The sequence below is a fragment of the Sus scrofa genome, chromosome 14, assembly GCF_000003025.6.
Source record: "Sus scrofa isolate TJ Tabasco breed Duroc chromosome 14, Sscrofa11.1, whole genome shotgun sequence".
NCBI classification, from domain to species: Eukaryota; Metazoa; Chordata; class Mammalia; order Artiodactyla; family Suidae; genus Sus; species Sus scrofa.
In genome coordinates, this window is record NC_010456.5 from 51,752,956 (window position 1) to 51,768,211 (window position 15,256).

The 15,256-nt window shown below is 43.2% G+C and overlaps 1 long non-coding RNA gene across 1 annotated transcript in view; it reads right to left on the minus strand.

Moving 5' to 3' along the window:
• LOC110256663 overlaps window positions 1–15,256 on the minus strand; it is a 66,777-nt gene that overhangs the window by 11,931 nt on the left and 39,590 nt on the right. Inside the window, exons 2-4 of the long non-coding RNA XR_002338520.1 lie at window positions 8,272–8,432; window positions 6,647–6,933; window positions 2,434–2,579 (exon numbers count right to left, since the gene is read on the minus strand). This is a non-coding gene — a long non-coding RNA (uncharacterized LOC110256663). The remainder of the gene's footprint in view (window positions 1–2,433; window positions 2,580–6,646; window positions 6,934–8,271; window positions 8,433–15,256) is intronic.

Sequence of the window (15,256 nt, forward strand, 5' to 3'; positions counted from 1 at the left end):
AATGCTGGTGTGAGTGTGTTTCTGTGTTGTTCATGTATTTCTGGCAGATTGGCTACTGGCTCTACATAAGGAAAACCATTATTTTAATGAGAAGTAATGTCTTATTTTTAAAATTTTTTAAAGTTATAGTTGATTTACAATGTTCTGTCAATTTCTGCTGTACAGCAAAGAGACCCAGTAATATATATATATATATACATTCTTTTTATAATACATATTTTAAATATATTAATTATATATATTCAGTTATATATACATATATATATACACACACACATTCTCACATTATCTTCCATCATATTCCTTCACAAGTGAATGGATTCAGTTCCCTGTGCTATACAGGAGAACCTCACTGCTTATCCATCCCAAATACAATCATTTGCATCTACTAATCCCAAACTCCCAGTCTATCCCACTCCCTTCCCCCACCCTTGGCAACCATAAGTCTGTTATCCATGTCCATGTGTTTATTTTTTGCAGGTAGTTTCATTTGTGCCATATATTAGGTTCCAGATATAAGTGCTATCATACAGTATGTCTTTCTCTTTATGCCTTAGAGAAGTAACAATTTATAGAAGCACAGGATTCTTCCCAAATAGCAGTTGGCTCTACACCCTTGAATGCAGCTAGGCTCCCATTTGAGAAGTTGCTTGAGTAGGAGTCTTCCAGCATGGGTCCAGTCTTTTCAGAAGGAGGACCTCCCCTGAAGCATCTGTGAAAGCATAAACCCCTAACCTGGTCCAGGATCTACATATTCATTATGGCTCCAAAAGCCAAATAGCCACTTTTTAAAAAAAATTATATTGGCATATAGTTGACTTACAATGTTGTATTATCAAAGAGCCATTCTGGTTGCTACATTGTTTTAGTTTTTTGTTTGATTTTCTGCCTACTCTAAAGATGGTCATCAGGCAGTATTCATGGGACCAGAAGCTGTCTGTAGGTCTCAGGGGAATGCCTTGAAGAAATCCAGATCCTGGTCCCTTGTCCTGAGGTGCCAGAGATTAGAGAGCAATGGGAACATCTTGTTGGATCAGGAGTCTTTTTTTGAGAAGATAGAAGTTTTTGTCGATAAAAATCTCTTGAAACTTCAGATTAGGTGGCTATTCCTGCCAAAGCACTGGCTTCTGGACCCCCACCAGCTCCTAAGTGGAACCCAGGTTGCTTGTGAGAACAGAGACTTTGACAGGCATGACATCCAGGGTATCCTGAGAGCACACAGGTACATTTTTGCATAGGCTATCAGATGACTGTGGACTCCAAGGCCCATTCCCGGCTCCTCTGCAGCAAATGGCACTGGACCGAATGGGGGTAAACCACAGCTCTTAGCTTCTCTACATCTGAAGTCCTGTCAACAAATGACCTGAGTGTTTCCAGGCACCCAGTCTTCCTCGCTCCATACTGAAAGATGCAATCCTTTCCAGAAGGAGTCCCCTTCCAAACATCAAGCCCCATTCTTCCTGAGTCTACTGTGTTCAAATTATTTTTCCAGAAGCCCTGTTCCACCATGTGTGGCCACTGAATCAGTCTTCCTTTCTGTCTAATGAAAACAGAGGTTTAAACAAAAAAAAAAAAAAAAAAAAAAAAAAAGAAGAAGAGTTCCTACCATGGCTCAGTGGAAATGAATCTGACTAGCATCCATGAGGACACAGGTTCAATCCCTGGCCTCTCTCAGTGGGTTAAGGATCCGGTGTTGCCATGAGCTGTGGTGTAGGCCTCAGACATGGCTCGGATCCCACATTGCTGTGGCTGTGGCATAGGCCAGCGGCTACAGCTCTGCTTTGACCCTTAGCCTGGGAACCTCCATATGCCATGAGTGCAGCCCTAAAAGACAAAAAAACAAAAACAAAAAACCAACAAACAAAGGTAGATCTGTACATAAATATAGAGAAGAAAAACTCGGAGCCTAGGAAAGGAGAAATTTTGAGGGATTTTAGCACAGAGATACACCCTATAGACATAGAGACCTGGATGCAGATTTAGATAGAAACCTAGAGGTATTTGTGTGTATACATTCAAATGGCAACTATGATTTCTTTTCTTTTCTTTTTTTTCTTTAGGACCACACCCACAGCATATGGAAGTCCCCAGGAGGGGTTGAATCAGAGATATAGCTGGTGGCCTATGCCACAGCTACAGCAACACAGGATCAAAGCTGTGTCTGTAACTTAACACTGAAGCTCACAGCAAAGCCAGATCCTTAACCCACTGAGCGAGGCCAGGGATCGAAGCCACATCCTCATGGATACTAGTAGGGTTTGTCACCACCGAATCACAAAGGGAACTCCTCAGATTTCTTTCATTACTGACTCTGACACATGCAAGCTGTAAACAGGGCATGAATTCAGCGAGCATAGAATCTCTTATCTCAGTGTACTAAGCAAATACTTTGGGAAGATTTTTTTAAAAAAGCAGTAGTTCTGCCTCTCCTACCCATCTTATTGTGGCTCCTTCTTTATGTCTTTAGTTGTCGAAGATCTTTTCTGGTTGGTTCCACTCTTTTTCATCTATGGTTGTTCTGCAGAGAGTTGTGATTCTGGTGTACTTGTGAGAGGAGGTGCACTCAGGACAAGGTAAGTCTATGACAAAGAGGCAAGAATATACAATGGAGAAAAGACAGTCTCTTCAATAAGTGGTGCTGGGAGACTGGACAGCTACACATTAGAGAATAAAATTAGAGTACTATCTAATACTATACACAAAAATATACTCAAAATGGATTAAAAACCTAAATGTAAGACTGGATACTATAAAACTCCTGGAGGAAAACATAGGCTGAACACTCTTTGATATAAATTGCAGTAATTTTTTTTGGATCCATCTCCTAGAGTAATGGAAATAAAAGCAATAATAAACAAATAGGACTTAATTAAACTTGAAAGAATTTCCGTAGAAAAGTAAATCATAAACAAAAAGACAACCTATAGACTGGGAGGATATTTGGAAATGATGCAATTGACAAGGGATTGACTTACAAAATATACAAACAGCTCATACAACTCAATATGTTAAAAAAAAAAAACCCAATCAAAAATGTTCGGAGGAGGAGTTCCTGTCTTGGCTCAGTGGTTAACAAACCCAACTAGTATCCATGAGGATGCCAGTTCAATCCCTGGCCCGGCTCAGTGGTTAACAAACCCAACTAGTATCCATGAGGATGCCAGTTCAATCCCTGGCCCTGCTCAGTGGGTTAAGGATCTGGTGTTGCCATGAGCTGTGGTGTAGGTCACAGATGTGGCTCAGATCCCGAGTTGCTATGGCTGTGGTATAGGCCGGCAGCTGTAGCTTCAATTCAACCCCTAACCTGGGAACTTCCATATGCTGCAAGTTTGGCCTGAAAAAGAAAAAGAAAAGAGAAAAAAAAAGTTAAAAAAACCTAGGTAGAGGAGTTCCCGTTGTGGCTCAGTGGTTTACAAATCCGACTAGGAACCATGAGGTTGTGTGTTTGATCCCTGGCCTCACTCAGTGGGTTGGGGATCTGGCATTGCTGAGAGCTGTGGTGTGGGTTGCAGACGCGGCTTGGATCCCGCATTGCTGTGGCTGTGGTGTAGGCCGGCAGCTACAGCTCCAATTCGACCCCTGGCCTGGGAACCTCCACATACCATGGGAGTGGCCTTAGAAATGGCAAAAAGACACACATACAAAAACAAAACCTAGGCAGACACTCCTTCAAAGAGGATATCCAGATGGCCAACAGGCATGTGAAAAGATGCTCCACATTGCTAATCATTAGAGAAATGCAAATCTCTAAAACAACAATGAGGTATTACTTCACACTAGTTGGAATGGCCATTATCCAAAGGTCTACAAATAATAAAGCTGGAGAGGCTGTGGAAAAAAGGGAACCCTCCTATACTGTTGGTGGGGATGTAAATTGGTGTAGCCACTATAGAGTACTTTATGGAGGTTCCTTAAAAAACTAAAAATAGTTACTATATGATCCAGCAATCACACTCCTAGGCATATATCCAGAGAAAACTATAATTTGAAAGACACATACACCCCACTGTTCATTGCAGCACTATTCACAATAGCTAAGACACAGAAGCAGCCTAAATGTCCATCCAGAGATGAATGGATAAAGATGTGGTACATATATACAATGGAATACTACTCAGCCATAAAAACAATGAAATAATGCCATTTGCAGCAACATGGAAGGACCTAGAATTTATCATAGTAAGTGAAGTAAATCAGACAGAAATATCATATGATATCACTTATAAGTGGAATCTAAAATATGGCACAAATGAACTTCCTTATGAAACAGAAATAGACTCACAGACATAGAAAACAAACTTAGGGTTACCAAGGTAAAAGTGGGGAGAGATAAATTAGGAGTTTAGATTAACAGATCCAACTACTATGTATAAAATAGATAAACAACAAGGATTTACTGCATAACACAGGGAACTATATTCAGTATCTTATGATAACCTACAATGGAAAAGAAACTGAAAAAATTGAATATATATATATATATATATAACATATATGTATCAATTCTTTTTCAGATTCTTTTCACTTTGCTGTATGCCTGAAACTGACAACTTTGTAAGTCAACTATACTTCAAATTAAAAAAAATGTAGCAGTGGAAGAAATTACCTGCCTCTGCTTTAAGCTTCCATATGTTTTTTGTCAGTTACTTTGTTTGTACATTGCTTTAGTTGTAACTTTACTTATATTTTGAGATATATGTGTGTTTGTTATACGTGGCAGTAAACATACAATGCTAGTGAAAGAAAGATGGGGGAAGGAGGAGTTCCCACTGAGGCTCAGCAGAAACAAATCCAACTAGTATCCATGAGGATGTGGGTTTGATCCCTGGCCTGCTTAGTGGGTCGGGGATCCAATGTTGCTGTGAGCTGTGGTGTAGGTGGAAGGTGTGCCTCAGATCCTGAATTGCTGTGGTTGTGGAGTAGGCAGGCAGGCAGCCATAGCTCTGATTTGACCCCTAGCCTGGGAACTTACATATGCTGCGGGTGCAGTCCTAAAAAGCAAAAAAAAAAAAAAGGGGGGGGGTTAGGAGGAGGGTAGACAGGGAGAGATTATTTGCCTATATAGTATACTCAGCACATTTGTTAATATGAACTCTGCAGATTATAATCTGGTAACAAAAGTTGTTTGGATAATTCTGTACTTGGGCTCAATGGATATACCCTAGAGGAACACTTCCGCACCCAGAATCCAGGTTAATGTTGTTCTTTGGGAAAATGGTCTAGTGGTTCTAAAAGTGTATGTTTGTAGATAGAAGCTAAATACTACTTGGGCATCCTGACCACATTCCCACATTGTCACAGGCAAAGGAAGCACTGCAACAGTCTGAAGAATTGCAGGCAAGATGGTAGAGAGTACAAATGCATCAAACCACTGCCAAAAAGTTGCACTGAGTTCAAAGATATATTTGTTGGATCAATGGAATGTCATATACTTGAAAATTCAAGGTGTCCTTTCTCTTTCTTTCTTTCTTTCTTTCTTTCTTTCTTTCTTTCTTTTTTTTTTTTTTTTTTTTTTTTTTTTTTTTTTTTTTTTTTTTTTTGTCTTTCCAGGGCCACACCCACGGCATATGGAGGTTCCCAGGCTAGGGGTCTAATCAGAGCTGTAGCTGCCAGCCTACACCACAGCCACAGCAACACAGGATCCGAGCCACATCTGTGACCTACACCACAGCTCACGGCAACATCAGATCCTTAACCCACTGAGCGAGGCCAGGGATCGAACCCACAACCTCATGGTTCCTAGTCAGATTCGTTAACCACCACACTGCGACGGGAACTCCCTCAAGTGTCCTTTTCAAAGGAAAGGAGGAGTTCCTGTTGAAGGCACACCACCAAGAACCTTAGAGCATAGATTTTTTTCAAAATCTGCAGAGAAAAATTATAGGTACACATACAGATCCATACATACAAATGTGCTAAAATCACAGAAAGAGCAAGATCCAACCTCTTCCTGAGTGATGAGTTGAAGTTGCTATTGTATGTTTCCCTGCCACTTTTTTATGTTACAAATGCTGCAGGGGAAAATTACATGCAAAGTCTCCACTCTATTAAGGGCTGCAGCTTTGAAGCAATCATTGCTAGCTGGAGGCTTAAGTCACTTCCAGTTGCCAGGTCTGACAGTCACAGCTATGAAAAAAAACTCACACTCCTGGACCCACTCCTCTTCTTATCACCAAGCTCACTTCAGATATGCCATCAGATACACCACTGATCTTGCCAGAAAGGGAACGTGTGTTAATGAGTCCTTTTTTTTTTTTTTTTTTTTAAGGGCCACACCCATGGCATATGGAAGTTCCTGGGCTAGGGGTCAATCAGAGCTGCAGCTGCTGGCCTACACCACAGCCACAGCACATGGGATCAAGCCCCATGCCTATGACCTACACCATTGCTCAGCGCAACAACTTAAGCTTAGCCCACTAAAAGAGGCCAGGGATCAAACTCACGTCCTCATGAATACCAGTTGGATTCGTTACTGCTAAGCCACAAGGGGAACTCCTGAATGATTCCTTTTTCATCTAACTTCCATGACTTGTTCCAGTTCCTGTTTGGGGACGGTGCAGATGGAGGAAGAGCTGGGTCATGCTTGTCACTGTAATGCTAGAATTCTTTAAGGCTTTGGGGCCCATGCTTCCTGGGCAACACTCACTGAGGCAACAAAGTACAGCCAACAGGACAGCTCTTTGGGCTTCCAAGTGAAGGATGGTCTTCATGCCTAGGCGTTACTCCCAAACACCATGCACGTTCCCTTTTTATCACGATGGCCCAACATCTCAGGAAAGAGGTCTGAAAGTGGCTCGGGAGATGGCTTCCTTCCTCCTTCTAAGTCTGAGGCCCTGGTGAGCCTGGTGGCATGTTGAGAGAGCTTGAGCTTCTTCATCATGGGCCCCCTCTGCTTTGCTCTGGCTGCAGAGCTCTTTGGTTTGGAAACCACACCTAGGGAAGAAGAGAGGTGTGCACATTAGAAGCAAGATATTCTAGATTGATTTGTCCCAGACCCCCACGCTTATCTGGCCCAGAGAAGGCAATTTTGGTTAGGCTTCATCTCAGGGGGAGCTTAATCTAAACCAGCAACCTGGTTCCTGGAAATGAGAAGCATGTCAGGGCAACACTGGACACCTGGCTTCCAGTACCTCCCTAATTGCCTAGAAAGCCAGACCCTTCACGAGCTTTCCAGCACCTCCACTGCCCTCTCCTCTTCTGGAAATAGATGCCTTCAGACCAGCCACTTTAGGAGTCCCGTGAGAAAGAATGAGAAATTCATTCCACTTCCTTATGCACTAGGCTCCACCACCTCAGCCACACAAGCATTGCTCCAAACTTTTCTCCTGTTTGCCAATGCCTGGGATCCAAACGAAAAATCATCTTTTCTAGATCCCATGTGTTCCCTGGATCAAACATGAGATGAAATACATGGCTCTGGTGCCCATGTCCACTATATGCATCCACCAGCCCATCTCTTATGTACAGAGGTCCAGGCCTAGGCAGGGACAAGTCCAGATGAAAATCACCTGGGTCTATATTTGGACCCTAACTTTCTAGGCTGGATGAAGAAAGGGGCTCTTCTGACCAGGTTGAGTTTCCTCCCAATCCATGTGAACAGATGTAAGAACACAGGGCCTTACGAGCCACTTGAAGCAGAGCCAGAGGTTCTTGAGTGAAATGTGAGTCTTTCAGAAACTCAGTCTCTATACACCTATGGACCTGCTTCATGATCCCTATATTCAAACACACAATGTCAATAACATATGAAGAACAACAGTTCTCATCCAGGGGCAACAGTCCCTCTTCCCAACTGTGGATAAGTCAGACGACCCTAAATCATTAAGGTATCTCTCCAAGAGGAGAGGGAGGTTGTATGGGTTGAGGGCAGACTGTACAGGTCCAAGGACCTTGAGGCCCAAGATGCAATGCAGACAAAAATCCTGCCACACAGAGTTCAGCTCCCCCAATTTTATAACAGAGACATTTCTCTGCCAATATGACCACACTGCTTAAGCTTGAAGAGCACTGACAGAGTTTTCTTTAAACAGAGAGTGATGCTCACTTATCCCACTTCTGTCCTGCCACTCTCTCTACTCTAGTGTGTACTGCTGCCAACTTGATTTAGAAAATCTTACTCTGGAAGGACCCTCACTTGCAATTCCAGGCCTTTCCAACCTATATCTTTGCCCTCAATCAGCAAGATAACTCCCCTAATGCCTATGTGTATCCAGCACCATCTCAGGGGTTGATACCCCTTTCATTAGACAGGAGAAGTCATGTTCCACCCACTGACAACTTGATTAGAGATTCTGCAATTCCTGTCTGACAAGTCGATTCTCCTCTGGTTGCAATGCTAGGAAATTGGTTCCTCTTGAAGGCTTGTACAAAGGCACTTGTTTGAGATGGAGAGATGAATATCTGCTTTTTCCTGGTCTCATTTTGGAAACATTCTAAAGGAGAACAAATAATAAAGAGAGGAAACATTAGGTCAACTGCACATGCAATGTAGATACAGTGTGTGTCATGCATGAAATGTAATGCATTTATATGCAATTTATCTTACACATTCATATGTATATATACACACTATGTTTTTTCCTTACCAATTTTCTCCCCACTGAGTGCTTGAAAAGTACTTAACCACAATCCTATCTGGGGAGCCCAAGAATAAAATTGCTGAGGTGATGGAAGAAGGGAACTCTGAAGGCAGTTTTTTGTTTTTGTTTTGTTTTTTGTATTTTTGTCTTTTTCAGGGCTGAACCCGTGGTATATGGAGGTTCCCAGGCTAGGGGTCCAATTGGAGCTGTAGCTGCCGGCCTACGCCACAGCCACAACAATGCCAGATCTGAGCCATGTCTGCAACCTACACCACAGCTCATGGCAATGCGGATCCTTAACCCACCAAGCGAGGCCAGGGATTGAACCTGCAACCTTATGGTTCCTAGTCAGATTCATTAACCACTGAGCCACGATGGGAACTCCATGAAGGCAGCTTTGTGACCAGATGATTCAAAGCCTTCTGGGCCATGCATCAACCCACCCTACAACCAGGTGCACAATGCTTACATCTGGAGCACCAATGGGCAAGAACCAGGTATCACTAGTTCCCTCCTAAGCATCTGTTGCCACAAATTTATCCTTCACATTCAGAGAGGATTCTGTCTCCAGAAGATCCTCTGAGGAAATGCTGGGTACTTACTTTAGTATATGAACTGGATTTTGGCACATGCCATCAGCCTCTACATGGATTAAATCATGAGCCACTGTAGCTGCAAACCTGCAACACACCCTGAGTGGAGCTCAGGGTGGAAGTCGGGAGTGAGGCACTCTGTGCTCTGGGAAAACTGTAAGTACAGGTATTCAGATAGTCATATATTTTTAGGAGATTTTATGTGCCCAATTCCTGCATCTCCTCTTATCTAGAAAAACACTAAAATCCTTCCTGGTGACATCTGTTCCTCGTGACTAGCAGTAACCTTCACAAGACCAGTAGAAAACTTTTTTTTAAAATTGTTATTTCCCGAATACATTTTTTTCCCTACTGCACAGCATGGTGACCCAGTTACACATACATGTACACATTCTATTTTCTCACATTATCGTGCTCCATCATAAGTGACTAAACATAGTTCCCAGTGCTACAGAGCAGGATCTCATTGCTAATCCATTCCAAAGGCAATAGTCTGCATCTATTAACCCCAAGCTCCTAGTCCATCCCCCTTGGCAACCACAAGTCTATTCTCCAAGTCCATGATTTTCTTTTCTGTGAAAAGCTTCATTTGTGCCGTATATTAGATTCCAGATAGAAGTGATATCATAGGGTATTTGTCTTTCTCTGACTTACTTCACTCAGTACAAGAGTCTCTAGTTCCATTCATGTTGCTGCAAATGGCATTATGTCGTTCTTTTTTACGGCTGAGTAGTATTCCATTGTGTATCTATACCACATCTTCCAAATCCAATCATCTGTTGATGGACATTTGCGTTGTTTCCATGTTTTGGCTATTGTGAATAGTGCTGCAATGAACATGTGGGTGCATGTGTCTTTTTTAAGGAAAGTTTTATTTGGATATATGCCCAAGAGTGGGGTTTTTCAGTCATGTGGTAGTTCTATGTATAGTTTTCTGAGGTACCTCCATACTGTTCTCCGTAGTGCTTGTACCAGCTTACATTCCCACCAACAGTGCAGGAGGGTTCCCTTTCTCTTCCTTGATAATACATTTGACCCATTGGTTTTTTTAAGTAGCATGTTGTTTAGTCTCCATGTAGTAAGTTTTTTCTCATTTCTCTTTCTGTGGTTGATTTCTAGTTTCATGCCATTGTGGTCAGAGAAGATACTTGAAATTATTTTTATAATTTTAAATTTGTTGAGGTTAGCTTTGTGCCCCAGTATGTGATCAATTCTTGAGAATGTTCCATGTGCACTTGAGAAGAATGTATATTCTGATTTTTTTTGGATGTAATGTCCTGAAAATGTTGATTAAATCTAACTTTTCTATTGTGTCCTTTAGGATCTCTGTTGCCTTACTGATTTTCTGTCTGTAGGATCTGTCCATTGATGTGAGTGGGATGTTAAAGTCTCCTACTGTGATTGTATTCCAATCAATTTCTCCTTTTATGTCTGTTAGTATTTGTTGGAGGAATGTGGGTGCTGCTATCTTAGGGGCACATATATTGACGATTGTAATATCCTCTTCTTGAATTGATCCTTTAACCATTAGTGTCCATCTTTGTCTTTCTTTATGGCCTTCATTTTAAAGTCTATTTTGTCTGATATGAGTATTGAAACTCCTTCTTTCCTGTCTTGTCCACTGGCATGAAGTATCTTTTCCCATCCTCTTTCAATCTATATGTGTCCTTTGCTCTAAGGTGAGTTTCTTGTAGACAGCACGTTGAAGGTTTTTGCTTTTTTATCCAACCTGCCACTCTGTGTCTTCTGATTGGAGCATTCAGTCCACTGACATTTAAAGTGATTATTGATAGATATGCATTTATTGCCATTTTAAACCTCATTTTCCAGTTGATTCTATGTTTCTCTTCTCATCTTTTCTTTGGGGGGGATTGGGTGGTTTCCATTTGTTTTATGCTTGAGTACTTTTCTGTTTTTGTGAATGTAATGTTTGGTTTTGATTTGTGGTTGCCCTGTTTTTTAAGCACATTAAGCCCTTCCTATATCTGCTTGCTTTTGCCCGATAAGTCGTATAGGCTCAAACACATCATTAAAATAAAAAAAGAATCTATATTTTCTTACTTTCCTTCCTCACATGGTATGATTTTTATGTCTTTTTTTTTTTAACATCTTCATATTTAGATCTGTATGCTGGCTTATTTAAGTGACTGCTTTCCAACTGTGGCTTCCTCCATCATAATTCTTCTTTTTCTCTCTCTTTTTTTTTTTTTTTTGATTTAGAGAAACCCTTTCAGTATTTCTTTTAGAATGGGTTTAGTACTGCTGTACTCTTTTAGCTTTTGTTGGAGAAATTCTTTATTTCCCCTTCTATTTTATTTATTGATTTATTTATTTTGCTTTTGAGGGCTGCACCTGTGGCATATGGAGGTTCCCAGGCTAGGGGTCTAATCAGAGCTGTCACCCCTGGCCTATGCCACAGTCCCAGCAATGCCAGATCTGAGCCGCATCTGCAACCTACACCACAGCTCATGGCAATGCCGGATCCTTAACCCACTGAGCAAGGCCAGGGATTGAACCTGCAACCTCATGGTTCCTAGTTGGATTTGTTTCTGCTGTGCTATGATGGGAACTCCTCCCCTTCCATTTTAAATGATACTCTTGCTGGATAGAGTATTCTAGGTTGCACATTTTTTCCTTTCAGAACTTTTAAATATATCTTCCCACTCCTTTTTGGCCTGTAGTGTTTCTGTAGAGAAATCAGCTGATAGCCTTATGGGGGTTCCCTTATAATTAAATGCTTTGCTTTTCTCTTGCTGCCTTTAGAACCTTTCTTTTGCCATTTTTATTATAATGTCTTGGTGTGGACCTGTTTGGGTTCAACTTGTTTGGGGCCCTCTGTGCTTCCTGTATCTTGATATCAGTATCCTTTAGATTTGGAAAGTTTTCAGCCATAATTTCTTCAAATATATTTTCAATCCCCTTTCCCCCTGTTTATTTTCCTTCTGGAATTGCTATTATGCATAGATTCACCTGCTTTATATTATCCCATGGGTCTCTTGTATTGCTTTCATGGTTTTTCATTTGGTTTTCTGTCTGCTGTCCTGATTGGGTGATTTCCATGATTCTATCTTCCACATCACTAGTTTGTTCCTCTGCATTATTCATTCTGCTCTTTATTGCCTTTAGCTCAGTTTGTATCTCTGCAAATGAATTTTCTAGGCTCCTTCTTATATTTTCTAGTTCCTTTCTAAAGGAATCTGCATTACTGTTCATATCCTCCCTTAATTCCTTCAGTATCTTCAATACCTCCCTTTTGAACTCTATGTCAGACTGCAGAGGTCTGTTTCATTGTTGACTGCTTTAGGTGAATTCTCCTCTTCCTGAGCTTCCTCATCTTGCTTGTGTTTTTCTTTTTCTGTGAGTTCAGGAAAGCCAAACTGTAGTCTTATAAGGCTACTTCTATACAAAAATAACCCTTTGTATTTTTGGGGGTGGGGTGGTTACTATTTATTTTTGGTGTGGGAGTTTGAATATTTGCTGTATCTGTCTTTGGTGTGAGCAGACTGTTGTTCCCAGGACGCTCAGTGTGTTTTCAGGGAGAAGGAGGCACTGGGTAGGGCCAGCAGTCTGTGCCTGGTTGTTGGGCTCTCAGTAGCAGCAAGGACCTATAGGAAGGTGGTACAGGCTACTCCTAGTTGCAGGACCCTGGGCAGTGGTAATAAGCTCTAGGCAGATCTTCAAGGTGACCAAGCATTTGACAGTAGCAACAGCAGGGTGTGTAAGCTCCCAGGGAAGTGAGAGCAACAACAGCTTGTTTGATTGCAATGCCCAGTTCTGAGGTGACTGGAACCACAGGTGGTGCCTGTTCAGGGACCCCTATTGGGAGCAGACCATGACCATCTCCAGAGTCAGTGATAACTGCAGTGGTTTCCCCCACTACCTGTAGACCAGGCATGAGGCAACCCATCTCACTTAGCCCACATATGAGGTGCTGTATAGGGTGCTCCTAGTTGCAGGATCTGGGGAAGTGACAGAGATCAGTGTGGGTACTGCCTGGAACATTTGGCAGTGGCAGCAGCAGGGCAGGAGTGTTCCTGGGGGTGTGAGAGCACTGACAGGTGGTGTTCAGTCACAATGCCCTCTGTGGTGCCCTTGAGGTGAATGGGGCTGCAAGTGATTTTTGTTCAGGTATCTCCAATGGCAGTGGGTCACACCCACCTCTGGAATCAGGGATAACTGTGGCAGTTTGCCCCTGCTGCCTGTAGACCACGCAAGAAGCACCCTGTCCCACTTAGCCCACATAGGAGGTGTTGCACCAGCTGCTCCTAGTTGTAGGATCTTGGGAAGGACAGTGACTAAGTGTCTGGCCACCGTCCAGAGTGTTTGGCAGTGGCAGCTGCAGGGTGGGTGTGTTTCAAGGGAGTGAGAGCAACAGTATGGTGCTTGGTTGCAGTGCCCTCTTTTTTTCTTTTTTGCCAACCCCTAAGGTGACTGGGGTTGCAGGCGGAGCCTATTCACAGGCCCCCAGTGGTGGCAAGCCACGCCTCCCTCTGGCCTCTCAGACAACTACCACAGTCTGTCCCTGCCACCTCTAGATCATGCAAGAGGCACCATATTGCACTTAGCCCCCTTATGACCTTAGACCACACAATAGGTGCCTGGCAACTGGTAGCCTGCACAAGAAGTGCCTAATCTCCCCTAAACAAGCAAGAGGCTTCTCAATGCCCCTAACTTCCGCAGAGCCACCCCACCCTCTAAGCCCTCGGGCATGTGAACACTCAGGTGCAGAGAGTTTCCTATGGTGGCCCACCCCTCCTCCTCTCCCCTCCCCAACAATGGCGCCTTGCCTCTCCTGCAGGTCCGGACCTTCTCCTGGGTTCCCTCTGCCATGGTGTTCCCCTCCTTAGCCCATGGTGCATTGCTCCTTAGCCCCTCATGCCAGCCCCACTCCACTCCCCAGGACTGACCTCTGGAACCCGAGCCTTAGCGCCCAGCCCCTGCCTGAGTGTCTCAGGCCTTGGTGTCCAGGTTGGTGGTTCAGATGATCTGTGTGGCTCTCACTCTGCTTTGCTGTCCTCAGTCCAGCTGCTGCACTTTTCTCAACGATTCTGAGGTCCCACCGACTCAGCTGATGTTTCATCAGTTAGGCAGCTTCCCAGGAGGTGGGTTCATTGCCTCCTTCATGGCTCCCTCTTTGGAATGCTAGAGCTGTCCTGATGCCTTTTCTCTCTCTTTTTTTCTGTTGTTCTACCAGTTATGTCAAGAGTTTCTTGCCCTTTTTGGAGGTTTAAAGTTCTGCCAACATTCAGTTGATGTTCTGTGCGAGTAGTTTTACATGTAGATTTTTTTTGATGTGTTTGTGGGAGAATCTGTGCATGACCTCTTAGTCCTTGGCCATCTTACTCCCCCTCCCCTTTTTTTTGCTTTTTATGGCCACACCCATAGGACACGGAGGTTCCCAGACTAGGGGTCTAATCAGAGCTGTAGCCACTGGTCTACACCACAGCTGCAGCAAGTTGGGATCTGAGCCTCATCTGTGACCCACCCCACAGCTCATGGCAATGCTGGATCCTTAACCCACTGAGTGAGGCCAGGGATTGAACCCACAACCTCATGGTTCCTAGTTGGATTCATTTCTGCTGAGCCATGGTGGGAACTCTGCAGCAAACTTTTGTAAAATGTGTGCATGGCTGCATGCACCTCCCCCTTCACCTTTATCACATATACACTGATATTATTTCCCCCTGCCTCTTTGGAGTGGTATTTCAGAGATATCTAAAATACTGCTGCCCAGGCTGTAGTTAAGTTGACAAAACAAAGGATGTCACAGTCATCTGTGAGTGTAGCCACCTCCAAGTGTGAGCCAGTGAGCCCTGAGGAAACTCAGGAAGGAAACAAAGAAAACCTGCCATCTAGTAGCTATCAGACTGCAGCCACCCCTAACAGGGAGCCCTGAGGAAACAGGGCTGTGAAAACACAGGGTACTGGCCCCAATAGTTGAGGTGCATATTAAAAGAATGATTTTAGTGAACCCGGACCTTTCCATCTTCCTATTTAAAAAGTGCTAAATTCCTTAACTTGAGATACCTGGCTTTCTGTAATCTTTTGTTCCTACAATGTGCCCTTTGTTGCAAAACACTCCTA